At 41.3% G+C, this 27,988-nt stretch overlaps 1 long non-coding RNA gene and 1 other non-coding gene across 9 annotated transcripts in view; one reads left to right on the plus strand and one right to left on the minus strand.

Annotated features, from left to right (window-relative positions):
* LOC129534737 (uncharacterized) overlaps positions 1 to 27,988 on the plus strand; it is a 111,428-nt gene that overhangs the window by 38,180 nt on the left and 45,260 nt on the right. For all 8 annotated transcript variants that reach the window (XR_010134693.1, XR_010134697.1, XR_010134699.1 and 5 more), the window contains 4 exons: positions 2,696 to 2,861; positions 13,655 to 13,818; positions 22,798 to 23,125; positions 23,251 to 23,329. This is a non-coding gene — a long non-coding RNA (uncharacterized lncRNA). The remainder of the gene's footprint in view (positions 1 to 2,695; positions 2,862 to 13,654; positions 13,819 to 22,797; positions 23,126 to 23,250; positions 23,330 to 27,988) is intronic.
* LOC115935521 (small nucleolar RNA U13) lies at positions 18,660 to 18,758 on the minus strand. Its single transcript, XR_004071136.1, has one exon. It is a non-coding gene; the product is annotated as a small nucleolar RNA U13 (small nucleolar RNA).

Below are 27,988 nucleotides of genomic sequence, written 5' to 3' on the forward strand. Positions count from 1 at the left end.
TATATTATCTGGAAATACAGTGATGTTAAAAATTAAATAATGAGCCAGGCGAAGTGGCTCATGCCTGTAATCCTAGCACTTTGGGAGGCTGAGGCGGGAGGATCACCTGAGGTCAGGAGTTTGAGACCAGCCTGACCAACATGGTGAAACCCCATCTCTACTAAAAATATTTAAAAAGTTAGCCAGGCGTGGTGGTGCGCACTTGTTATCTCAGCTACTCAGGAGACTGAGGCAGGAGAATTGCTTGAACCCAGGTGTCGGAGGTTGCAGTGAGCCGAGATCGTGCCACTGCACTCCAGCCTGGGTGACAGGGTGAGACTCTGTCTCAAAAAAAAAAAAAAAAAAATTAAATGATGGGATGGCTAGTGAGCATAGGAACTAATAAAATGCCATGAATAATGTTAATTCTTTGCCAGAGCATTTTGGAAATTCTAAAACTGCTTCAACAGAAGAAAGTCAAATGGAATTCTGCAGACTCTTCTTGCTAGTTTTTTTGTTTTTTTCATCCAGTCAGCCAATATTTGTTGAGTGACTATTTTGCTGGCATCTGTGGTGAACTCAGAGAATTAGAAATTACACATTGCTTTCAGTGACTGTGGTCAATCAAAGAGAAAATTTTAGCCCAGAACATGAATGATCTCCTCACGGTTTCCACTGCATGCCTGATGCTGTCAGTAGCAGATCCTGTTTCAAAAACAGAGTAGAGGGCACTAGGCACCAACTGCCTCAGCTTCCTCCCCTTGCCACATAAAAATATACTAATACCTTTATATTAATTTCTTGTCTGTCCCAGAGAAAGAGGTGTCCTGATTCCATCCTCAGACATAGCACCTCCACCTGTGATTTTTGTTTCTATTTCTTACTGCTTTTAATTGTGACCCTGCTAAATCTCTTGGAAAGCTTGTAAAAGCAGTGATTGCTGGACCTTACCCTTAGAGTCTCTGATTTTAGTAATTTGGGAGTAAGACTAGAGAATCTGCATTTCTAACAAGTTGCCTGGTGATGCTGCTGCTGCTGTCTGGGGAATCACACTTGGAGAACCACTGTCTTATAGATAGTGCTTGAGTTTTTTTGTTTTGTTTTGTTTTGAGACAGGGTCTTTCTCTGTCACCCCAGCTGGAGTATAGTGGTGCAGTCTGAACTCACTGCATCCTCTGCTTACTTGGCTCAAGTGATCCTCCTGCTTCAGCCTCCCAAGTAGCTAGGACTACAGGAGCATGCCACCATGCCCAGCTAATTTTTGTATTTTATGTAGAGACAGGGTTTCACCATGTTGCCTAGGCTGGTCTCAAACTCCTGAGCTCAAGTGATTCGGCCGCCTTGGCCTCCCAGCGTGCTGGGATTACGGGCGTGAGCCCCCACACCCGGCCTGTGTTTGTTATTTAATACAGATGGTTCACATGCAGCTAATCCGAAGCCAAATTTATTGCTTTTATTTATTATTCTCCCCATTCTGAACATTTTCCTCCTAACCCTTCTCGTGAGTCAATTAATGGCATCATTCTTTACCAAGTTAGCTAAAAAACCTTGGTTTCGCTCTTGATTTCTCTTTAACCTCCCTTGGCACCTACAATTTGACCAAGTTCTGTTTGTTCCAACTTAGAAAAGTCTTTTGAATTTTACCTTTTCTACTCCTCTTTTCCAGGTATTTATTTTCTTTTACTTAAACCTTTATAATATACTCTTAATTCCTGTCCATGTCTCTGGTTTCTCTATCCTTCAAGTTGTTCTTACAGCTACCTGCATGATCTTTCTAAAGCACAGATCTGACAACAATAACTTCTTGGATTTACAGTCTTTCTTGCTTCCCCACCGCATGATGAAATCCAGAATAGGCTTAGCAGTGGGCTTAGCAATCAAGATTCCCTACCCTCTGGAGCCTTCCTGTGTAGCCAGCATCACAGTTCATCACACACCAGTGCTCTGGCTACATTCAGCTTGTTGTGAAGCAAACCACAGGCTTGCACATTCGTAGTTCCTTCTTCCTGGAATGTCCTTTCACTTAGAATCCTAATCATCCTTGTCAGTCAGGCGTGGTGGTGTGTGCCTGTAGTCCCAATAACTTGGGAGGCTGAGGGATGAGAATTGCTTGAACTTGGGAGGCAGAGGTTGTAGTGAGCTGAGATCGTGCCATTACACTCCAGGCTGGGTGATGGAGTGACACACTGTCTCAAAAAAAAAAAAAAAAAACAGAAACAAAAAAAGGATCCTGTTTGTCCTTTAAGACTCACCCGAAACAGCACCGTTGTAAAGCCTCATCAGACTCCTCCAGCAGATTGCGTTGTTCTTTTCTGTGTTCTCACAGCACTCAGGTTTTACTGTCTGATGTAGCAGCTGTCCCATTATATAGCAGTTGTTTACTTACCTTTTTGTTTGTTCCAACCTTGAGCTTGTTAGGGAAAAGGACTAGACTTTCTTTATTTCACTGAGCTTGTTGGGGAAAAGGACTAGACTTGGTTTCTTTCATGTAACCCTAGAGCAGTTGCTGAATGAGCATGAGAAGATCCCATTTGAAATCTGTAGTGCATGAAGAGCAGTCCATCCTGTAGCTATGTGAGACCTCAGACTGATTTGGCATATTTAGTCTCTGGTTCTAAAATCTTTAGATCCTCCTGAATAAATGGAGTAATAACCTTCAGATACAGAGAAATCTTGGAGAATATCTAGATCATTCTAATCCTCTCTTGAATTGCAGACTCCAGCGGGAGGAAGAAGAGGCCTTTGCCAGCAGTCAGAGCAGCCAAGGGGCCCAATCCCTCACATTCTCCAAGTTTGAAGGAAAGAAAACCAACGAGAAGACCCACAAGGTTACCACAGTGAAGAAATCTTCAGTGCGTCTTCCAGGGTCGGATCAAAGAAGGGTAATGTTGTGATACTCTTTTTTTTCTTCTCTGCCTGAGTGAGACACAGAGTAGATCCAAAATGCTTATAGGCTCAGCTTTGTAATTTCTGTCAACTTTTTGAGAACATCAGCTCAGATCTGAGACTGAAATTGGGTTTGAGGGTCAGACAATATATGAAACTCATACTCTCTTTGGTCAAAAGACATTGTGTTTTAGAGAAATTTGTTTACTCTGTAGGAGGAGTCAAGAGAATTGAAATAGGTAGTTTTGTTTATGAAATTCATGCCTATCCAAGTGACTGTCTCTTTGGATGTTTTGTTTTTTGTGCCTTTATTTGTGGATCTTGGTTTGTTCTGTGGCATAATACCCTCACTGTTCATAGCTTGTCAGAAATGGTGATTTCTAGGCTTGAAAGTCATCTGAGAGAGAGATTTTCTGCCCGAGAGCTTATTTGAGAGACAGCTTGTGTCTTGGGGAAGTGTATTGAGAGCATATAGGAAAAAGCCCACGTTGGGCTCTTGGGGGGATGAAAGTGAGCCATAGTAGCTATTTTCCAGTTCATGGATTTGTATGTAGGTGATCATATTCACCCGGCTTCTTAAAGTGCCATATAACCAGCAAGAAGATTGTCACGTAAGTCACAGGTGTTCTACAGTTGAGCAGACAAGCCAGTTGAAATGGCCCAACATGAAGCAAGAAAGAATCTTTGTCATTAGGCCTTGGTCTCTGAAAATTTATGTTGGTACTCAGAGTTATGCAGTCAATGTGAAATAATGAGGGAGACTGGGAACCGACACTGATGCTGTCAGAAGACCTGTTTTCTGGGAGCCCCCTCTCTTGCTCCCCAGTTCCTACCCTGGGGTAATTGTAATGAGTTCTCCCCTGGAGGCAGGGGAATGAATAATAAGACAGTGTTACCCCTTAAGACCCTTGCCAATCTTCTAGGTTTTGTGACTTTTGCTGTTTCCTTTTGTTTTATTATAAGGAAATATTGCTTACCAAAAACACACTTCTCCTTAAGACATGGATACCAGATGCGGTGGCTTATGCCTATAATCTCAGCAATTTGGGAGGCCACGATGAATGGATCACCTGAGCTTGGGAGTTTGAGACCAGCCTGGGCAACATGGTGAAACCCCATGTCTACAAAAAATACAAAAATTATCCGGGCACACCTGCATGATTACATGATTAATTTGGTTGTTTCTTGGTTGGCTGCCAGTTGTAGCTATTTTGTCTCTACTAAAAACGGGAAAAAAATAAGCACCTGCCAGAGATTAAATAAGTATGTATTCGGCTCATGATTTATTTATTAGGAGGTGAAATTTCCAGGTGGTTAGTAAGGTGACTTTGGAGTCACTCCTGGTTTGAGTCCTGGCTTTGTCATTTACCACCTTTGTGACCCTGGGCGGACTAACAACTCCAAGTCTTGTCCACACTGAGGGACAGTCATACCTATCAGAGATATGTGATGAGGATTCAATTAGTTGACGTATGTAAAGAGCTTAGCATAGTGCCCAGCACACAAGTTAGATCTCCAGTAAGTGTTAGCTTTTTTAAAATGCAAGTTATTCTTCTGATAGAATAATCTTGCAGGGAGTTCAAGGCCATTTATTATTAAGATCCTTCATTTCTATTTAGCTTAAAGTCTGTTTCTTGATGATACGTAGTGAAATGGTAAGTATTTATAACAGATGAAATAGTAAAAAAATTATAAAATTATCAGCTCTAATAGCCTCATTTTGCAGATGACAATATGAAAGTCCATAAATGTTAACTGATTTACCCAAGGTTGCACAATGAGTTTGTGTATGAGAACTCAGGTCTCCTAACTCCTGGGTCAATATTTTTCCATTATATTCCTTTATTCAATGTGTATACTTCAGAAACCCAGGTTATTTAATGTGTATAATAAATAGTAAATATATATATATATATATATATATATATATATATATATATATATATATAAAATTAAGTTTCTGTTACTTAAGTACGTAATTGTCATTTATATTCGCTGACTCCCCTTGGTGATTTTAAAAACCTATGTCCCAAAAGCCTCTGTACAGTGTGCATGATACTATGGAAAGAAGATTTACAATTTAGTGCAGAGTCTGTACTTTAAAAAGAAACAATTCTGGAGCTGGGTGCAGTGGCTTCTACCTACCTGTAATCCCAGCTACTTGGAAGACTAAGGTAGAAGGGTTACATGAGCCTAGGAGTTAGTGGCTGCAGTGAGCTGTGATTGTGCCATTGTATTCCAGCCTGGGCAGCAGAATGAGACACCATCTCTAAAAAAATTAATTAATTAAAAAAAGAAACAATCCAAGTGACTTTTATTTTAAAAATATGTATGCAGAACAGTTTTTACCTTTGTTCTTGTTTCCCCCCGCCCCCCATCTTTTCGAATGGTAGATTTGTACTTTCTGTTTTTTGTTCTTTAGTTGCTTTTTGTCAGTAGAAAGCTTTTGGGGATAAAGACCTTAAAGCATTTAAAAATTTATGTTAGAAAAGAAGATTCCATTATGTCTTTGTTTCACAGATCACTTAATATAACTTAGCCAGGTAAATTTTGCATTTCACACTGATTACTTGTTTGGCCATTGTGTTTGGATAAGGTTAGCCTAAGTGCAGTTTTAATGTATTGGGTCTAGACTAGAAACAGACTTTTTGGATTCTGTATTCTTTATCTTCTTTAGTCCATGATGCCCTTGCTCTTGGTATTTTACTTGTTTCTATTAGTAGCATAAAGGAAAGCTTTTACGCCATACATAGCAGCTTGGAAGCAGACAAAATACAAATAAATTTCTATGGAATTTGAAGACTATTTTCACATTCTTTTAGAGTTGGATACGCCTTCAGAGAAAGTAAATCTTGACTGTAAAGACTCAGTTAAGGTGTTTTAGTCTTCACAGTCTGGGTGAGTGAGGAAGTCATAGTGGTTGGCCAAGCTGAGATACTTGCTTATACATTCCAAAGTACCCTTTTCTTTCAGAACTCCTGTAATCTTGTCATCACAAGTAGAATCTTGTGTACCTCTTTCACAAACGGATCTGAAGACAGTGATCCTACAAAGCATATCTTTTCTTTTTTAGAGTTAAAATACCAATACCACCCAGACCTTAGACTCTAAACACTTTATTCATTAAAGTGAACCAGGGCTTCTTAGAGAAATGACTGATTCTGGGGCTGGGGCAGGGAAAAAAAGGCCCCTTCAATATTTCGGGGACATTTCAGAAGATCTAGAAGCCAGCTTGGAGGGGTTTCCACTGGCCAAGTCTGGGTTAATTTGAGTGTCAAAATAAATAAGGACAATAAGGCCGGGCACAGTGGCTCACAACTGTCATCCCAGCACTTTGGGAGGCCGAGGTGGGCAGATCACCTAAGGTCGGGAGTTCGAGGCCAGCCTGGCCAACATGGTGCAACCCCGTCTCTACTAAAAATACCAAATTAGTCAGGTGTGGAGGTACGTGCCTGTAATCCCAGCTACTTGGGAGGCAGAGTCAGGAGAATCGCTTGAACCCGGGAGGTGGAGGTTGCAGTGAGCTGAGATTGTGCCACTGCACTCCAGCCTGGGCAACAAAGTGAGACTCCGTCTTAAAAAAAATAAAATAAAGTGAGGAAATCAATAAATAAGGACAATAAATGAAGTATAACTGATTGAACAAAATCATAATCCATGTGTTAATTTAACTATTAAAATAGAGAAATACGGCCGGCACAGGGGCTCATGCCTGTAATCCTAGCACTTTGGGAGGCCGAGGCAGGCGGATCACCTTAGGTTGGGAGTTCGAGACCAGCCTGACCAACATGGAGAAACCCGTCTCTACTAAAAAAATACAAAATTAGCTGGGCGTGGTGGCACATGCCTGCAATCCCAGCTACTGGGAGTCTGAGGCAGGAGACTCGCTTGAACCCGGGATGCAGAGGTTGGGGTGAGCCGAGATCATGCCATTGCACTCCAGCTGGAGCAACGAGCAAGACTCCGTCTCAAAAATAAAAAAAATAATAATAATAAAATAGAGAGGTTATAGTCATGTTAGTAGTAAAAATTGATTCAGGTAAAGTTTATCTGGGTGCTAAATCTGGGATGAGGGGAGCGAGTTTCCTAGGAAGCAAGTTATGAACATGATCTCAAATTCACTGCCTATGAATTATTTATGTATTTATTTATTTTTCTTTTTTTCCTTTTTTTGTGGAGACGGGAGGTGGGTCTTGCTATGTTGCCCAGGCTGGTCTTGAACTCCTGGCCTCAAGTGATCCCACCACTGCAGCCTCAAAGTGCTGGGATTACAGGCGTGAGCCACCATGCCCAGCCAGATTATTCATTAATTATAAATGGAGAAATGGTAACTATAAAATGGGGATGTATGAGGCAAGGATAGATGTTATGTGCTTCCAGACATGACACTTTGAGAACACAACATCATTTATGAAATATCTAAGCTGAAAATTTTTAACAACCTGAATCCAGTCATGAGGACACCCAGTCTAAATGACATTCAACAAGATACCTGGCCTGTGTTCTTCAGAAATGTCATGCCGAGAGAAACAAAGGCTGGGAAAATTGTGAACTGCTCGTTGTGAACAATTGAGAAAATTGGAATGTAGATTTTCAATTGAGTAAAAGTATTGTATCAATGTAAATTTTCCTGAATTTAGTAACTATCCTGTAAGGTACATAAAACAATGGCTTAATCCCTTTGCATTGCTACAGAAGAATACCTGAGGCTGGGTCACTTACAAAGGAAAGAGGTTCATTTGGCTCATGGTTCTGCAGGCTGTGGAAGAAGCATGGAGACGGCCAGGTGCAGAGGCTCATGCCCCTAATCCCAACAGTTTGGGAGGCCAAGACGGGCAGATAACTTGAGGCCAGGAGTTGGAGACCAGCCTGGCCAACATGGCAAAACCCTGTCTCTGTTGAAAATACAAAAATTGGCCAGGCATAGTGGCCCATGCCTGTAATCCCAGCTACTTGGGAGGCTGAGGCAGGAGTATCACTTGAACCTGGAAGGCAGAGGTTGCAGTGAGCCGAGATTGCGCCGGTGTACTCCCACCTGGGCTGCAGAGTGTGAGACTCCTTTTCCAAAAAAAAAATAAATAAATAAAAAAAAGAGAGAGAGAAAGGTTGGGCAATGGAAGGCTTGATAATCATGGTCTACTTGCTATTCCTGAAATACAAGCTTTGTTTCTATATTAAAAACATAAAGTGCAGCCTGGTCCAGTGGCTCATGCTTGTAATCCCAGCATTTTGGAGACTGAGGCAGGAGGATTGCTTGATCCCAAGAGTTCAAGACCAGCCTGGGTAACAGTGAGATCCCATCTCTTAAAAATAATAATAGTAATTAGCCCGGCTAGTGCCTGTAGCCCCATCTATTCTGGAGGCTGAGGTCGGAGGATCATTTGAGCCTGGGAGGTTGAGGCTGCAGTGAGCTGCGATCATGCCACTGTACTCCAGCCTGGGTGACAGAGCGAGACCCTGATTAAAAAAAAAACAACAAAAACGCAAGGTGACTTTAAGTTGAAGAGCAAGCCCTTGCCATTTGAGCCCTAGGCAAAACTATAAACTGTAATGTGGGTGAGGTTGTTCTTTTCCCTATTTCCTTCTTCTTCACTTCTTTCACCTTACACACTGAATCCCTATTGGCTGTTCAAACATAACTCACCTCCTCCCTGTGTACCAAACACCTGAACTGTCTCTCACTTTCCCCTCTCTAATCCAAACTTCTGGCCTCTTAGTAGGGGTTGATTTTTAGCAAGCTTAGAGAAAAACAACAAAGTGTTGATTTTAGTAACTTGTATGATCGTAAGTAGCTAATAGAATTAATCTTCATTTACATTTTAAAAGGAGTTTTTTTTCTTTTTTAAGCAAAAGTGTCTCTTTGGAAAAGTATGTGTGGGAGGGAAGCATGTTATAAGCAGAGCAATAAAGGAAATGAGTAGGGTTTTCCTGTCTTTGACTGGTGTACAGACCTCTAAAGTCAGAGGGATTGGTGTTATTCTAAAGAGTCTTCAGTCCTCTCTGGCTTACTGAGGTAGTTGTAGCATAGTCAACAGCTCAGGCTTTGGATTTAAGCGCGCAGACCTGGGTTCAAATTCCGGTCTTTATAAGTGACTGCAACATTATTCAAGTGACTTAACATATTCAAGCCCCAGCTTCCTCATTTGTAAATATCATAAGTGTACTACCTGATAGACTTGTGAGGATTATACAAAATAGCATTGTAAAAGTACCTAGTGCATAATAGGCATTACCTATATGTAAGTTTATACTACCATTATTATTTTGTCAGATGGAATATGTATTATGTTTTTATTGGGTTGAGTGTTCTATCAGTATCAGGTAGGTCAAGTTGGTTGATAACATCATTCAAGTTTTCTGTCTTTACTGACTTTTTAAAAATCACCTCTCTGTCAATTACTAAGCGAGGAGTATTGAAATCTCCAAATACCATTGTGAATTTGTTTCTCCTTTCAGTTCTATCAAATTTTGTTTTATGTGTTTTGAAGCAGTGTTATTAGTATATACAAATTTAGGATTGCTGGGTTTTCTTGAAGAATTAACCCCTTTTTTATGATGAGATACCTCTCTGTGTTCTTGATAATATGGTCCATGTTCTTAAGTTTACTTTGTCTAACATTGGTATAACCACTTAAGCTCTATCTCATTGTTTCAGAGTATCCTCTTCCTTTCATTAGTTTTTAACATATTTGTTTCTTTATATTTAAAGTAAATTTCTTACAGACAACATGAAGTGAGGTCTTGTTTTTTAATCTAATCTGATAATCTCTGACATTTAATCAGACTGTTTATAGCACTTATATTTAATGTGATTTTTGATAAGGGAAGTTTTACCTCTGTCATCTTGCTTTTTGTGTTTATCTCATCTTGTTTTAGTTCCATTTCTCCTCTTTTCTTGCCTTCTTTATGACCACACGTTTATCTCCACTATCAGCTTGTTAGCTACACCTCTTTGTTTTGTTTGTTTGGTTTTGTTTGGTTTTTGTTACTGGTTGTTCTGGGGTTTACAGAATACGTCTTTAACTTACCTTCAAATAATATTTATACCACTTTACAGAAAAAAAATTTTTTAATAATAGTATTATACGACTTTACATATAAGACTCTTAAACAAGATTCTTATATTTCTTCCTCCTGTCCTTTGTGCTGTGGTTCTACATGTTACTTGGTGGTTCTTTCTCTCATCTTGGGTAGTTTCCTCATATGCATGTGCAGTACTCAGCCACACTCAAGGGAACCCTCTGCAGATACCTGGAGCTTTTTCTGTGTAGCCCTCTCCCCTCCGTAGTGTTTGCATGATATTTTGCCATGCAAATTCTGGTCACATCGGCCTCCCTGAACTCCAAATGCTGTCTCAATTCAGCAAGTCAGCTAGGCTCTGTTTGAGTGGTCTCTCCCTGTGCCATGTCTTTAAAACTCTCCCAGCAGTGAGCTGGGACACTCTAGGACAGACTGTGTTTGTTTCCCTTCTTTCAGGAGTTAAATCTGCTGTTTGCTTGTCATCCAATGTCTGAAAACCTTTTGTTCATATATTTGTCTGACCTTTCAGTTGTTAAGACAGTAGGGTAAACCTGATGCCATCAGAGTATTCCATCATGACTAGAAGCGGAATTATCAGACAGAGAAGGATTTTTGATAAATATTTTTTTCCTAATCATACAGATGTCAGCACAATCTTTGGTTTTTTATTTACATAAAAAAATTTTAGAAAAGATGTTGCCCTATTTGTTTTGAATTAGATTGTACCTGATTTATTTATGTGCTTAAAAAAATAGGTAGTACATCCAAATGACTCAAACGTAACAGGTATGGTTAGAAGTTTCCTTTCTACTTTGTCTTTCGCCCATCTAGTTCCTAAGTACCACTGCTATTGTTCCCCTACTTTTTTTTTTTTTTTTTTTGAGACAGAGTCTTACTCTGTCGCCCAGGCTGGAGTGCAGTGGCACGATCTCGGCTCACTGCAAGCTCTGCCTCCTGGGTTCACGCAGTGGCTCCTGCCTCAGCCTCCTGAGTAGCTGGGACCACAGGTGCCTGCCACGACACCCAGCTAATTTTTTGTATGTTTAATACAGATGGGGTTTCACCGTGTTAGCCAGGATGGTCTTGATTTCCTGACCTCGTGATCCGCCCGCCTCGGCCTCCCAGTGTGCTGGGATTACAGGCGTGAGCCACCACACCCGGCCTATTGCTCCCCTACTTTCACAGAACTTTTGTTATTAGTTTCTTATGTATCCTTCTGTGCTTTTATTCTAATTTATAAACACATATATTCTTACCCTGCTACCCCCTGTTTTATATAAAACACAGCACAGTGTACATCCCTTACTTTTTTTAAATTTTTTTTTTTTGAGACCAGGTCTCACTCTGTCACCCAGGCTGGAGTGCAGTCAGACTCCAGGGCTCAAGTGATCCTTCTGCCTCAGCCCCTCCAAATAGCTGGCACTATAGGTACGCACTACCATGCCTGGCTAATGTTTTTACTTTTTGTAGAGAGAGCATCTCACTATGTTGCTAATTTATGTTTTTGCTTCCAATACATTTATGAGCTCTTTCCATATCAGTACACAAGAAGCATACTTTTTAATTTTAAAACCCTATGGCATTTTATTTTATGGATTAAAGGATAATTTATTTAGTCCGTCAGTGATGGCCAGTTATTTCCAGTCTTTTGCTATTACAAGTAATGCTAAAATGTACATATTTCATTTGGTACATGTAAAATTTTATTAGTAGAAAATTTTGGAGAAATAGAAATGTTAGGCCAGGCGCAGTAACTCACACCTGTAATCCAAGCACTTTAGGAAGCTGAGGCAAGCGGATCACCTGAGGTCGGGAGTTCAAGACCAGCCTGACCAACATGGAGAAACCCCTTCTCTATTAAATATACACAGTTAGCCAGGCGTGGTGGCACATGCCTGTAGTCCCAGCTACTTGGTAGGCTGAGGCAGGAGAATTGCTTGATCCCAGGAGGTGGAGGTTTTTAACCGAGATCGTGCCATTGCACTCTAGCATAGGCAACAAGAGTGAAACTCCGTCTCAAAAAAAAAAAGTCCTGAAGATAAAAGATTATAAGGAGTTACTCTGAGAGCCAGACGCGGTGTTTCGTACCTGTAATTCCAGCACTTTGGGAGGCTGAGATAGGAGGATCACCTGAGGTCAGGAGTTTGAGACCAGCCTGGTCAACATGGTGAAACTCTGTCTCTACTAAAATACAAAATTAGCTGGGCGTGGGGGGGGCATGCCTGTAATCCTAGCTACTTGAGAGTGAGGCAGGAGAATCATTTGAACCTGGGAGGCGGATGTTGCAGTGAGCCGAGATCCACTGCGCTCCAGCGTGGGCGACAGAGTAAGACTCCGTCTCAAAAAAAAAAAAAAAGAAATTACTCTAAGAAACTGTAGAATAGGCAGGTTAATATCTTTAAAACATACTTTTTCTGGCCAGATGCGGTGGCTCACACCTGTAATCCCAGCATTTTGGGAGGCCGAGGTGGGCGGATCACCTGAGGTCAGGCGTTCGAGACCAGCCTGACCAACATGGCGAAACCCCGTCTCTACTAAAAATACAAAATATAGCTGGGCATGATGGCACACATCTGTAGTCCCAGCTACTTGGGAGGCTGAGGCAGGAGAATCGCTTGAACCCAAGAGGTGGAGGTTGCAGTGAGCCGACATCACACCACTGCACTCTCGCCTGGCGACAGAGTGAGACTCCGTCTCAAAAAAAAAAAAAAAAAACAAAAATTAGCTGGGTGTGGTGGCAGTCACATGTAATTGCAACTAGTTGGAGACTGAGCCAGGAGAATCGCTTGAACCTAGGAGGCAGAGGTTGCAGTGAGCTGAGGTCTTGCCACTATACTCCGGCCTGGGCAACAGAGCAGTGCTCTGTCTCAAAAAAAAAAAAAAAAAAAAATCAAATAAAACATACCTTTTTAAAAAATTATTTTTAGGAAATCATTGGGATATGGGGAACTTAAATTCCTTTTAAACATTAGAGAGCATAGTTCAAAATCAGGAGGCTTAGAATGTGGTCAGAGACCAAGTGGTAGTTCATACTTTCTGAAAGCACTTACTGCCTATTACAACATCCTTACCTGTCTTGTGTAAATGTCCCATTTTCTTTTCAGTGTGTTTATCTGAAGAGGGGAAAGAATTGTCTGCCCAGCTGGTGGGATAGTGTAGTGCATGTTTCCCTTGTCTCTTCATTGTATGCTTTGTCGTGTTCATCATGCTATTAATGCTTTGGATTCATTCTTTCACTTTGATCAGTATGACTCACCAACGAAATGGTGGGTAAATAATTGTGAGTCTCTACATAAACACATTAACCTTTGCCTTTTTGTCAAGTAAAATGGGATTTGGAAAGGTTGTCTAACATTTATAAGTCATCTAACATTTCAGTGCTTCTATTGATTGTTATTCTATTTGTTGACTGGTTTTATAAACTCCAGCAGTCTTTGAGGAGCCTAGTGGTGACATTTCAGTGTTCATGATTGAAGATATAGATCAAAGCATGGTAGATTTTGGCAAAGAAAATATTAATAGAACAACTTTTATTTCAGTAGGAATATCTTTTAGATAATGTAGTTTTGTCTACTCATACTTCCTACTTGTAAAACAGATTTAGTTTACTTTAAGGAAAGTTGTCCAGTCATTCAAACATAAAATGATTTAAATTCAAGTTTAACCTTGATGAAACATAATTTAAATAACCTTAGGTAAGATACTTAAAGTAATTCCACGCATGGATCTTTTATGTCATGAAACTTTCTATGTTTAATTTTCCCCGCAGAAATTCAGGAAGCAAAAGCCAGTCCTTCTATAAACTGGCGAACCAGCATTGAAACGGATAGAGTGTCTAAGGAGTTCATAGAATTTCTCAAGACCTTCCACAAGACAGGCCAAGAAATCTATAAACAGACCAAGCTGTTTTTGGAAGGGATGCATTACAAAAGGGTAGGTTGAGAATAACCACATAGAAACATAGAGCTTTGGTTTGAGAAAAGGTCTTAGGGATAATATAGTGCAACCTTGTCATTTTATACCAGAGAAAATCAAGACCAAGAGATGTTAAATTACTTACCTAAGAAAAGCCTCTGAATCAAGCTAAAACCCAACTCTGAGGCTAGTACTTTTCCACTGCAACTCAGTGGTGTTTGGATCATCTTTGTGTGGAAATTCTGACCTTGAAGCCACTTGAATTATGTGCTTTTAGTAACAGGCCTTTTTGACTTGTGACCTTGTAAATAGTATAAACTGCCATAGTAGACCTTTAACTCTGTGCAACCATTGTTAGGCCAGTGGCAGTAATTTTAAGGGTGGTTGTTGTTGAATTCTGTTTTGTTCTTTGTATTTTGATTTTGAATTTTTTCATTCAGTTAGAGAAAGGACAGAATTTAGACAATGAAAGGGACTTTAGCAACTATGGAGTTTCAGTCTCTTTATTTTATAGATGAGGAAGTTGAGAGCCAAAGAGGATAAGTGACTTGTCCAAGGTTACACAGCTAGATTTTGCCAATGTCAAGTAGTTGTGACTTCCACACCTGTTTCTTTTATCCATAATTTCTGACCCATAATTTCAGTGGCAATAATTCATAAGACTGCCTGTAAAGGAATTCATTTTGTAAATAGGGATTAATTCTGTTGTAACATTCTGTAACCATTAAACTCAGAATTAGCTCCAAAAGTTCCTTCTATGCAGTAAGGAAGTCTTAGAAAGAAAAAGGAAATTAGAAAAGCAGCAGGGGTGTTTAACTGTTTAGCTATATTCTAGCTGGGGTCAGCAATCACTAGGCTAATAAGCAGTGGACTTGTGTTGAAATAATTTTTAGATATTGAATTCAGTTTGTAAAGGAGAAAAGCTTGCTTTCTCGCCCTTCAGAAATGTAATTAGACTGTGTAAGTAAGTAGCTGTCTTTCTCTAGGTATTTTTTCTCTCTAGAGTAAAACATTTGGAGTTAAAACAAGTGAGCTGTTATTGATTTTTTTTTTAAGTTAGGAACCATGATAGATATCCTTAATATGGAAAAATTCAGAGTTCATGTGACATACGTCTTTTATTTTTATCAGAACTAAAAACTGAGGTTTTGTATTTATTCTTGAGCCCACATGAAATGTTGATGGGATAGCTATACTAACTTAGAATATGTATATTGTAGTACTTAAGCATATATGCTGTATAATAATATGTTTTAGAAAATTGCTCAACTTGGATTTGATGTTTTTCTTTTGCTCAGAAGTGTGATGTGTTCTTGTTCTGTAATAATTTAGTAGACTTCTAAATTAGTGTACTAAAGTAAAGAGGTAATTAACTAGTACAAATATCATCATGCCTATTTGTAAGGCATCACTAGTTTATATCAGACACCTGGATATGGCCTCAGATTTCTCCTGTTTGAAGAGCCACTAAGCCACCTATTTTCCATTTCTACACTATGTGTTTCATAGTTAGGTGGCCAAGTCCTGTGCATGTATCTCCGGTATCTTTAGTGTCCAACATGAAGTCTGCACATACTGTATATGAAAGAGATGTTTTTTAAACTGAATGTCCCTAGAGAAGCCCTTTTGGCCTTTGGCTGCAAGTTAATGTCCTTTCAAATAAGTAAATAAACACTCTTTACACCTGAACTAACCTAACTAACTTCAGATCAGTAATCATATAAATTTCTTGGGGCAGTTCCTCTGACGTTGTGAAGAATGTGGTAGTATAAAATAGCCTTTGTACTCAATTTATCAAAACTGCTTAAAAACTTTAAATTCATGTTATTCCCACCAACTAAACTTTCTAGATGGTATCCTAAGGGCCTATGCAATATGAGAATTCATTCTTACCTGTTTAAAAACTGCCCAGGCAGCCTTGCCATAAACGGATAATTGTTCCTACTGCATCCCACAGTATTTGCTTTCTAAAATTTCTGAGATCCAGAAGAGTGATCCGCTCTTGCCCACATCTTTTCCCACATCTTTTCCCACATCATTTCTGTTTTCTCCAATCCCTGTACATGCTGGCGGTGAGCAGCCTTTTCAGCATATGGGTCAACTCCGGAAAAATCTTTTCCGAACTGCATTAAATTTTTTTTTTTTTTTGAGACGGAGTCTCGCTCTGTTGTCCAGGCTGGAGTGCAGTGGCGTGATCTCGGCTCGCTGCAAGCTCCGCCTCCCAGGTTCACGCCATTGTCCTGCCTCAGCCTCCCGAGTAGCTGGGACTACAGGCACCCGCTACCATGCCCGGCTAATTTTTTTGTGTTTTTAGTAGAGACGGGGTTTCACCATGTTAGCCAGGATGGTCTCGATCTCCTGACTTCATGATCCGCCTGCCTCGGCCACCCAAAGTGCTGGGATTACAGGCGTTAGCCACTGCACCCGGCCTGCCTTAAAATTTTTAAGCCATTTTATCTTTATTGAGAAACACTTTATCTACACTTAGATGTTTTTTGTTTTTAGAATTTAAATTTCAGCACCTAATAATTTTCATACCCACTGCAGTATTTCCATGTAATGCTGTACTGTGCAACACATCTCTCTTTCTTTCTTTCCTTTCCTTCCTTCCTTTCTTTTTTTGAAGCAGGGTGTTACTCTGTTTCCTAGACTGGAGCCCAGTGGCACAGTCACAGCTCACCACAGGCTTGACCTCTGAGACTCAAGTGATCCTTCTGCCTTAGTCTCCTGAGTAGCTGGGACTATAGGCACACACCACCATGTCTGGCTGAGTTTTTTAGTTTTTGTAGAGACGGGATCTCCCTGTGTTGCCCAGGCTAGTCTTGAACTCCTGAATTACAAGTGATCCTCCCAACTTGGCCTCCCAAAGAGCTGAGATTACAGGTGTGAGCCACTGCACCCAGTGCTATTCAGCAAATATTGTTGTTTGCTAATACTTTTCTGAAGCTTGTTTATTTTGCTCTGTTTTCTTTCTTGCTATTCTTAGTAGCTATTTAATGTTAAAACATGTATACTCTTATAGTACCTGTATAGGTCCTTTAAACAAGATATTTCCATTGCAAATGAGACAGGCAGCTATGTCATTAACACAAAATCCTTTTATGTTGAACATACGATTGTCACCAGCTACTTTTCTGTTCTTACAAATCATAGCAAGAATTTAAATTGATGAGCCAAATTAATAAAGCTTAATTTTTAAATTTTTAAATTTTAAAACCGAATATGTACAACATAACTTGAATAATAATAATAATTATTATTATTAAAATGGGCTGGAGTGCCCATTTTTTGGGTTTCTCAATTCAGTTATTTTTATTTTTTTAATTTTTATTAATCCCTTACTTAATACTCCCTTCAGGGCAATCAATTCAGTTTCTACAACAAGACTTCTTAGTAGTCATTCTGATAAGCTCTTTTTTCTCAGGAAGCAGTTAAGCATAACGTAACACCTTTTGCTTGTTTCATTGTTCTTTTTCTAGCCAGTCCTTCTGTAAAAATCTGATACTGAGCTGGGCATGGTGGCTCATGCCTGTAATCCCAGCACTTTGGGAGGCCAAGGTGGGTGGATCGCCTGAGGTCAGGAGTTCGAGACCAGCCTTGCCAGCATTGTGAAACCCGGTCTCTACTACAAATACAAAAAATTAGCTGGGCGTGGTGGTGGGCGCCTGTCATCCCAGCTACTAGGGAGGCTGAGGCAGGAGAATCACTTGAACCTGGGAGGCGAAGGTTGCAGGTAGCCGAGATCGCGCCATTGCACCTCCAGCCTTGGCAACAGGAGCAAAAAAACTCTGTCTCAAAGAAAAAAAAAAAGTGATACTGATTATATATTATGTACTTAAAGCCTTGTACCTGCATGAGGACAAAAAATATGCAGTTTAAGACATGACTATATCTTCATTTCCATGATCTTTCCCACAATAAGTAGAAAGATAAGTGTCCTTCTATATTTTAAAATGACTCCATTGTTCTAAAGTGTATATTTATGCAAGGAGTAATTTGCCCTGCTGTGTAATTACTGTAAGAACAGAAGTATGTATCCAAAACAAAGCAACCTTAACCAGCAAATAGGCTTTAATTATTGTGAGAACTTCAGCAGGGGTAGCAACCCAGGACCTAATTTTAAAACTAGAAGCAGTGAGGATGAGAAGTGAGGCAGTGGAAATAGCTCTGAGCTCTCAGAATCTGTAAGTCATAAGGAAAAAAAGTAGATAAAAGATGTATTTGATAATTATGCTGAAGGAATAAAAATAATTTAAAACATTTCATAGAAGCATATAGTGATAGGCGAGGGGAAAGTTAAATCATCATCACGGGGCAGCCACGGCGGCTCCATGTGTGAGGCTGGTGCCACGCGGTCTCCCGGTGTTGGCATTGTCTCCAGGCCTTCTCCTCAGTTCTGCACACAGCTACAAAACAAAAGAACAGTTGCCAGCACTTGGAAGAGGATGTGGATCCAAACCAAATGGAGGACAGATGCTCCCTCTATGGACAAGATACTCATGGAAGAAGTCAAGTTAGAAGAGCAGCTGAAGGAGGCTGTGGAAGAAGATAAGCAAGCACTGGCAGATACTGAGGGCTCGCAGCAGAGCAGCCAAAAATTGGTGGAGGAGGGAAATATGTATAGCATTCAAGGCTTCTGCAAGGACTCGTTAGAGGTTGCAGATGTTTTGGAGAAGGCAACACAGTGTGTTCCAGAAGAAGAAATTAAAGACAATAACCCTCACCTGAAGAACCTCTCTCTGTGAGACTCACGAGTGAAGTCCAGATTCAGGAAGTGTTCAGCAAGCACTGCCAAGATGAACTCTGTCACAGCAAGTTCCACCCTTATGAGCGTGAGGGTCTTTTTTTGTCTTTGTTCACATCCGACAGGCAATGTGCCAGTGTTGTAACAAGGTTTGAGTGAGGCATATCTCACACGTGAAAACCTAGTCATCACACTCCCAGTGCTTTGGGAGGCTGAGGCAGGCGGGTCACTTGAGGTCAAGAGTTACAGACCAACCTGGCCCTCATGGCGAAACTCTGTGTCTACTAAAAATACAAAAATTAGCCAGGCGTGGTGGCGTACGCCTGTAGTCCCAGCTACTCAGGAGACTGAGGCAGGGGAATTGCTTTAACCTGGGAGGCGGAGGTTTCAGTGAGCCAAGTTTGCACCGCTGCACTCCAGCCTGGGCAACAGAGTGAGGCTCCATCTCAAAAAAAAAAAATACTTTGCAGGTCAGTATAAACACTTAAAATATCATTTGAATTACAGTGTTACATTATTTATTATAGAAAAACAAGGAAACAAATATACCATATGATATTTTTGTGAGGGGGTAGAAAGCAAGAATTTGTGAAGCGGGGATGTTTCTAAATCCAGCAGAGTTTTTAATACATTCTAAAATGAAAGTCATCACACCTAGATGAGATTTGGGTAAAAAATGAAAATACAGAACAGTGATATCAGCCAGAGGTTTCAGAAATAGATTTAATTTCTCAGGAGCAAGTTACATGACACCTGTGAGGACGAGGGGGTACAAGATTGTGCTTTACTAACTGCTGATGGTGATGACAGATACACTTGTATAGAGTTTTAGTTCTGTGTTTCATACCATGCACCTTACATTCCAGCCAAATTAAACAGCTTGACATGAAAAAATTGAGAAGAAAGTAGATTAGGATATGAGCTGGGTATGGTGGCTCATGCCTATAATCCCATCACTTTGGGAGGCCGAGGCAGCCAGATGAGTTGAGGATAGGAGTTCGAGACCAGCCTGGTCAACATGGGGAAACTCCATCACTACTAAAAATACAAAAATTATCTGAGTGTTGTAGTAGGTGCCTGTAATCCTAGCTACTCAGGAGGCTGAGGCAGGAGAATCACTTGAACCGGGAGGTGGAGGTTGCACTGAGCTAAGATCACACCATTGTACTCCAGCCTGAGGGACAGAGTGAGACTGTCTCAAAAAAAAAAAAAAAAAAAAAAAAAAAAATTAGCTTGGGCGTGGTGGTTCATGCCTGTAATTCTAGCTACTTGGGAGGCCAAGGCAGGAGAATCGCTTGAACCAGGGAGGCAGAGGTTACAATGAGATCACACCACTGCAGCCTGTGTGAGAGAGCGAGACTCCGTCTCGGGGGAAAAAAAGAAAAGAAAAAAAAAAATATATATATGAACAGTACCTTAGGATACGTATTTCAGCTGTAGAGAGGAGCAAAAATTGAACTATCAAAAAATTGTTTTACCTGGGCATGGTGGCTCACACCTGTAATCCCAGCACTTTTAGAGGTCAAGGCAGGAGGATCAGTTAAGCCCAGGAGTTTGAGAAAAGACTGGGCAACATAATGAGACCTTGTTTCTATATATTAAAAAACAAATAAAAAGAGAAATAAAATTAAAAACTTACAAAAAATGTGTTTGTTTGTTTGGTTTGTTTGTTTTTGAGACAGAGTGTCGCTCTGCCGCCCAGGCTGGAGTGCAACGGCGCAATTTTGGCTGACTGCAACCTCCACCTCCCGGGTTCAAGCGATTGTCCTGCCTCAGCCTCCCGAGTAGCTGGATTTCAGGTGTGCAGTAGCCTGCCCAGCTGATTTTTGTAGTTTTAGTAGAGATGGGGTTTTGCCATGTTGGCCAGGCTGGTCTTGAACTCCTGACCTAAGGTGATCTGCCCGCCTCGGCCTCCCAAAGTGCTGGGATTACAGGTGTGAGGCACTGCGCCTGTCCAAAAGAATTGTTTTTAATGACCAGATAAAAGGCTTAATAGTATTAACTTTTTAAAAATCTGTGCAATAAAAAACATGGGAAGTCATGAATATAAATAAGAGCTTAATACAGTGAAATATCTAAACTTTACTAAAGGTAGTACCTAGGCTTTTATAGATGAGGGATCAATTTTAATTCAGCCAAATGGCATGTATATGAGTAACTAGTTGACAGTGATTAGGGCTGCAGTCAAGGTGATCACAAAGTGCCATGAGTGCTTGGCCATTTTCACTGAGGGAATGAGGTGACTGCCTCTGACCCCAAGTGTCCTGCCATCCTTTTAGAGTTAAGCCAGACGGTCAGACTGCTGTGGGCTTCCACAGGATGTATTGGCGCTTGGCATGTGATGTCAGTGGCCTGTGTAGATGAGGTCTGAGACAGCCAGTTCTGGGGGTTTGTTCTCGGCCTTATTCATGCTCTTCTACTGTGACATCCTTGTGAGAACCCTTGGGAGAAATTTCTGATTTTGGTGTCAGAATTTCACCTGAAGAATTAGTTTGCTTTCATGTTTTGAACCCTGAATTATGTGACTGTTTTCATCTTAGTGATGGTTGCTAAAAAGTTTAGTTAGAGACAGATATATGGGCTGACTCTTGACTAATTTAGACATATTCCAGGAGAACATTTCTGTCTTGTCATCTGTGGCTCTGCTTCAGGTCTCTCTCCATGTGTGATTTTTTTTTTTTTTTTTTTTGATGTGGAGTCTCACTCTGTTGCCCAGGCTGGAGTGCAGTGGTGCAGTCTCGGCTCACTGCAAGCTCCGCCTCCCAGGTTCACACCATTCTCCTGCCTCAGCCTCCTGAGTAGCTGGGACTACAGGTGCCTGCCACCACGCCCGGATAATTTTGTTTTTGTATTTTTAGTATAGACGGAGTTTCACCATGTTAGCCAGGATGGTCTCGATCTCCTGACCTTGTGATCTGCCCGCCTTGGCCTCCCAAAGTGTTGGGATTACAGGCGTGAGCCACCACACCCAGCCTAAAATTTTTAAAGAATTTTTAAAATATCTATCATAATCTGTCTATCTATGTATCTCTCTCTCTCTATCTCTCTCTCTCTCTCTCTCTCTCTCTCTCTCATCTCTCTCATCTCTCATCTCTCATCTCTCATCTCTCTATCTTTACTGGAGGTGGGGTCTCACTATGTTGCCCAGGCTGGTCTTGAACTCCTAGGCTCAATCGATCCTCTAGCTGCAGCCTTCCAGAGCACTGGGATTACAGTTATTTGTTATTCTTTTTATTTTCTAGTCTGTTGTGCTGAACTGCATTTATCTTTTAAATAGACTTTAAATATTCTTTGGCAGAAAGTGAGGAATACATACGTATGTTCTACGTATAAAATCAGTAAAATCAAATACAAATTATCAAGCCCAATGTTGTAAGGGCCATAGGGAAATAAGCGCATACACGTGGTTAATGACAGTGTGCACTGAGTTTCCGAGGAGTGTGGCTAGCAATAGATACTTAGCACTATAATGTTGTTTATTCTTATTAAGTGGTTAGTGCCACTTTTGGAGATGTATCACAGAGAAGTAACCCAAAAGAAGATAGTCCTTACAAAATTATTTATAGCTGTGATGCACAACAGTGAAAGAGGGGAATCAACCCAAATGCACAGTGGTAGAGGAGAGTCGAATAAGTCAGTTAATATAATGGAATGTTATAAAGCCACCAAAAATCTTCAGTGGGTTAGATAAATAGAAGTGTCCATAAAATACGTAAATTATCAAAACATGCATTAAATCTATTTAATAATATGTAGATATAGCAAAAAGAATGAGATGGTCATGATGAGACTGCTAGGTAGGAAGGAGTCCCCGGAAAAACTCCAATCAGCCTGTGCACTGGGGTGGAACTTCAGGATGTTTGCACTGTTGATAGTGGGGAGGAGCCTGGCACTTCTTCTTACTGTGTAAAACCCAGTATTCTAGCTGCTGGCGGAAAGCACTCTAGCAGGGACTCTGGCCTTGTGAGAGTCCCAATAAAACCCTGTCTTACTCACTATTCAAACCGTCTGCGAGCCTAAATTTTTGTGGCCTTGAGACGGACAAGGACCCCATCTTTAGCTGAACTAAGGAAAAATCCTGCAACAGTGGATATTGGAAATAATATTAATGGATAGGTTTTACTCTCCTGAAGGATTAATATAATCTGTGAGTACTTTTAGGCTTACTGCCAGTACAAGGAGTGGCTTACTTACTACCAGTACAAGGAGTATATATACTCTCTTGAGCTTTTCTGTCTGTTTGGCTATTTCAGTGCCTCCAGAAAGGGTTGAGAAGATAATGGATCAGATTGAAAAGTACATCATGACTCATCTCTGTAAATATGCGTTCTGTCCAGAACCCCAGTGAGCCTGGAAGACTGGGTGCTATGGGAAATGTCATCAATCCAATGCTAGTGAAAGATGTGACTGGGGAATGCTGAAAAACGCGCACCCCTGGGAGGAATGAGGAAAGATGACATCCACTGACTTGTTATTTTTTTGAGAAGGAGTCTTGCTCTGTTGCCCAGACTGGAGTGTGGTGGCACGATCTCGGCTCACTGATGATGAGAAGAAAGATCTTGCCATTCAAAAGAGGATCAGGTAGTTGCTTATTTTGTTTTGCTTTATACTTACTACCTACTAATGGAAGAATACATTGGGGGAAATAAGGCACCTGAGTTTCAAACCTTAAGAGAAAGCAACAGCTCATGTTTCTGCTTCCTTAGAGTGGAAGCTTCTCTGTGGTGTCAGAAAGATGAGGAATGTGGTGACCTCACCTATCCATCTCCCTCAAGGCAGCTTTTGGTAAGTTGTGTTTGGTGTTTGAGATTGTTTTCAATCTCTGAAATCTCCAAGGAATAAGGGGACTGTGTTCTTGGTCCATTAACATTTCCTCAAGCAGGAAGCTGTGAAGATCTGTATCAAGGCAGGGGATGTCGGCTGGGCCTGGTGGCTCACACCTGTAATCCCAGCACTTTGGGAGGCTGAGGTGGGTGGATCACTTGAGGCTGGGAGTTCAAGAGTAGCCTGGACAACATGGTAAAACCCCGTCTCTACTAAAAATACAAAAATTAGCCAGGCATGGTGGCGCACGCCTGTGATCCCAGCTGTTTGGGAGGCTAAGGCACGAGAATGGCTTGAATCCAGGAGGCGGAGGTTGCAGTGAGCCGAGATTGCGCCACTGCACTCCAGCCTGGTGACAGAGACTCTGTCTCAAAAATATAAATAAAAAATTATATATCTATGTGTATGTGTATGTGTATGTGTGTGTATATACGTGTGTGTGTGTGTGTATATATATATATGTATATGTACTGGGTGCCTACTCTATGGTTGGGGCGTATTCTAGATGCTGATACAGTTAATAAAGATCTTTGCCCTCGTGGGGCTTATAGTCTAGTGGGAGAGACAGGCATAAACAAGATAAATAAGTATAATGCATATTATGTTATATGGTGGTAAATGCTAAGGAAAATAATCAAAATTCTCCATATGTTATTAGCTCATAGCACAGGCGTTAAGAGCTTGGGTCCAGGAGGTAGACTTGGAGTTTGAATTCTAGTTCTGCAACTTATTAACCATGTGATTTTGGGCAGGCTGCACTGCGTCTCCAAGCCTCAGTTTCTTCACCTGTAAAACATAAAAAACAATAGTTTCTGCATCAAAAGTTGTCACGATTAATTGAGTTAATACAGACAGAACTAAGAATAGGATGGCAGGGGTGTGAGAAGTCACGGGCTTCAGGGTTCCTAAAGGTTACTGAACTCTGAGACTAAGTTTAGGCTGGTGACCAGGGTCCCAGCACTGGGGTTCATGGAGCTTGGAGGGAGAGGACCCCTGTCGAGACACATCACAGGGGCCTCGGCATGGCAGTGTGCAGTGGAGTCTCAGCACTCTTCAGGATTTAAGCCTAGGTCTAACCTGCTGCGGAGCACAGGGAAGCCACTTCTGTTTCACCTTGAGGCAAGAACAAGGGAAGACCCTGGCCCTTGATTACACTGATAGATAAAACAGAGGAAGTGGATTTGGAAATAATCCACTCATTATATTTTGCGAACTAACAGAGCCTCCACATCAAATTGAGTGGTGATTTATTAAAGGGAAGCCAAGGCCAGGCACGGTGGCTCATGCCTGTAATCCCAGCACTTTGGGAGGATTAGGCGGGTGGATCACTTGAGGTCAGGAGTTCAAGACCAGCCTGGTCAATATGGTGAAACCCCCTATCTACTAAAAATACAAAAAATTAAATGGGTATTGTGGCAGGCACCTGTAATCCCAGCTACTTGGGAGCCTGAGGCAGGAGAATCGCTTGAACCCAGGAGGTAGAGGTTGCAGTGGGCCAAGATAGCGCCATTGCAGTCCATCCTGGGCAATGAGTGAAACTCTGTCTCAAAGAAAATTAAAATAAATAAAGAGAAGCCACATGGAGGGGTGGAGAGGGAATACTAGCATCAGATGGGCCTGGGTGCTAATTGAAGCTCTACCTTTTTCAGTAATTGGGCAAGTTAGTCAACCCTCTGAGATTGACTTTTCTATGTAAAGTAGCTGTTCCTGTGGATGACTTAAGGGGAGTGCAAACAAAAGTCATCAGAGTTGATGTATGACTCAACTCAGAGTTGAGGATGAAAAGTGGGGATAACACCTGCCTGTACCCTGGTACGGATCATACGATGTTTACTTATTTATTGTGGAGACAGAGTCTCACTCTGCCGCCCAGGCCTGCATGCAGTGGCACGATCATGACTCACTGCAGCCTTGAACTCCTGGGCTCAAGCGATCCTCCTGCCTCAGCCTCCCAAGCAGCTGGGACCACAGGCACACACCACCACACCCAGCTAATTTTTTAAAAAGTTTTTGTAGAAACTGAGTCTCGCTGTTTCCCAGGCTGGTCTCAAACTCCTGGCCTCAAGCAACCCTTTCGCCTTGGCCTACAGGGATTTTCAGGCATCAGTTACTATGCCTGGCCAGATCTCATGAAGTTTAAATATGACATAGCATCCAGCAGTTAGACTTGCTCAGTGGAGGCCTCTTTTTTGCCTGGTGGGTTGGCAGGTCCTGTGTGTACAAATGATGTTTACTGGTCTACCCCTCATCTAGGTTTTTAAAAATGAGCATTTTCTCTGTACTGACAATAATGAAATAGTAACAGAATCCATTGTCTTTTTTAAAAAAAGATAATTATATTCAAACTTCTTTTTTTATTTTTTATTTTGAGACAGGGTCTCACTCTTGTCACCTAGGCTGGAGTGCAGTGGTGTGATAATAGCTTACTGCAGCCTCTAACTCCTAGGCCTAAGCGATCCTCTTGCCTTAGCCTCCCGAGCAGGGGTGACTCCTGTGCATCACCACGCCTGGCTAATTTTTATTGTTAGTAGAGATGAGGTTGCATGCCTGTAGTCCCAGGAGCTACTTAGGAGGGTAAGGCAGGAGGATCACTTGAGCCCAGGAGTTCGAGGCTGCAGTGAGCTATGATTGTACCACTGTACTTCAGCCTGCGTGAGAGAGTAAGACCCTGTATACATAAATATATATATTAAAAAAAACAAAAACCAGGCCAGGCACGGTGGTTCATGGCTGTAGTCCCAGCACTTTAGGAGGCCAAGGCGGGCGCATCACTTGAGGTCAGGAGTTCCAGACCAGCCTAGGTAACATGGTGAAACCCTGTCTCTACTAAAAATACAAAAAAGTTAGCCGGGTGTCATGGTGATGGGCCCACAACCATGCCCAGATAATTTTGTATTTTTAGTACAGATGGGATTTCACCGTGTTGTCCACACCAGTCTCAAACTCCTGAGCTCAGGCAATCTGCTCACCTCAGCGTCCCAAAGTGCTCGGATTACAGGCATTAGCTACCGTGCCTGGCCAGTTCACTCTTTAGTAAAGTTTTTACAGCAACTTCGCATTCTGTAGTGATTTCAGTCACTCTCAACAAATTCACTTATAGTTATCAATATTTGAACTTTTGCAGGTGTTGTCATAGATAAGACATTTGGCCAAATGGACTCTTGATTATTGCAGTAAAAATTCTGCTCAAATTAGGTAACAGGCATTTGAAGTTTTAAAGTTATGCAAACTGTGTTCCAGAAATTTCACTTCTAGGGATTTAAGAAACAGTCATGATTGTACAAATAAATGTGCTGTAGGGATGTTCATTTAACAAAATGTATAAAACAGGGAAATCCTGTAACAGCCTAAGTATCCCATAATATAATTCATTAAATGTTATGATACATACATATGATGAAATGTATGCAGCCATTAAAAAATCTGGCGCAGTGGCTCATGCCTGTAATCCCAGCACTTTGGGAGGCCGAGGCGGGTAATCACAGGAGTTTTAGACTAGCCTAGCCAACATGGTGAAACCCTGTGTCTACTAAAAATACAAAAAATTAGCTTGACGTGGTGGCTCATGCTTGTAATCCCAGCTACTTCGGAGGCTGAGGCAGGAGAATCGCATGAACCCATGAAGCAGAGGTTGCAGTGCGTGGAGATTGCACCATTGCACTCCAGCCTGGGTGACAAAAACAAAATTCTGTCTCAATTAAAAAATTAAGAATATTTGACATGAAAGGTATTTTTACAATACATTAAGTGAAAGAGCAGATTACACCACAGTACATATAGTGTGTTTATATTTTAAGAAAGTAAATATATATTTTGAATATTGGAATTATGTATATACCCAACTACTAATGTTATCCATTGAGTCATGGAATTACAAGTGACTTTTTTTTTTTTTTGCTTCTCCCTATTTTCCAATTTTTCTGCAGTGACCGTACTTGCAATAATTAAACATAGTTGGTCATTTAAAATACATCTCTGATACTCTCGTCAAAGGTGGAGCCCAGTCCCTATCCCCTTGAGTGAGGGCTGGGTTACGTGATTCCCTTCTGACAGATAGGAAAAAGCAATAGTGATGGCTTGCAACTTTGCAAACTACATCATAAAAGGTACTGTGGCTTCCTCCTTGCTCACTCTTTGATTACTCACTTGGGAAAGCCAGCTGTCACACCATGACACCTAAGCAGCCTGTAGAGAGGCTCATGTAACAGGAACTGAGGCCTCCTGTCAGCCGTCATGAGTGAGCCATCTTGGAAACAGGCTTTAGGTGACTGCAGTCTCAGTGGACAGCCTGAGTGCAATGTCATGAGACACCCTGAGCCCAAATGACCCAGCTATGCCACTCCTGAATTCCTGACCCACAGAAATGGAGATCCTAAGTATTTTATTTATTTATTTATTTATTTTTGAGACAGAGTCTCACTCTGTCACCCAGGCTGGAGTGCAGTGGGTGATCTTGGCTCACTGCAACCTCTCCCTCCTGGGCTCAAGTGATTCTCCTGCATCAGCCTCCTGAGTAGCTGGGACCACAGGTTTGCACCATCATGCCTGGCTAATGTTTGCATTTTCTGTAGAGATGGAGTCTCACTGTGCTGCCCAGGCTGGTCTTAAACTGCTGGACTC

This window comes from Gorilla gorilla, chromosome 6 (assembly GCF_029281585.2).
Source record: "Gorilla gorilla gorilla isolate KB3781 chromosome 6, NHGRI_mGorGor1-v2.1_pri, whole genome shotgun sequence".
Taxonomy (NCBI): Eukaryota; Metazoa; Chordata; class Mammalia; order Primates; family Hominidae; genus Gorilla; species Gorilla gorilla.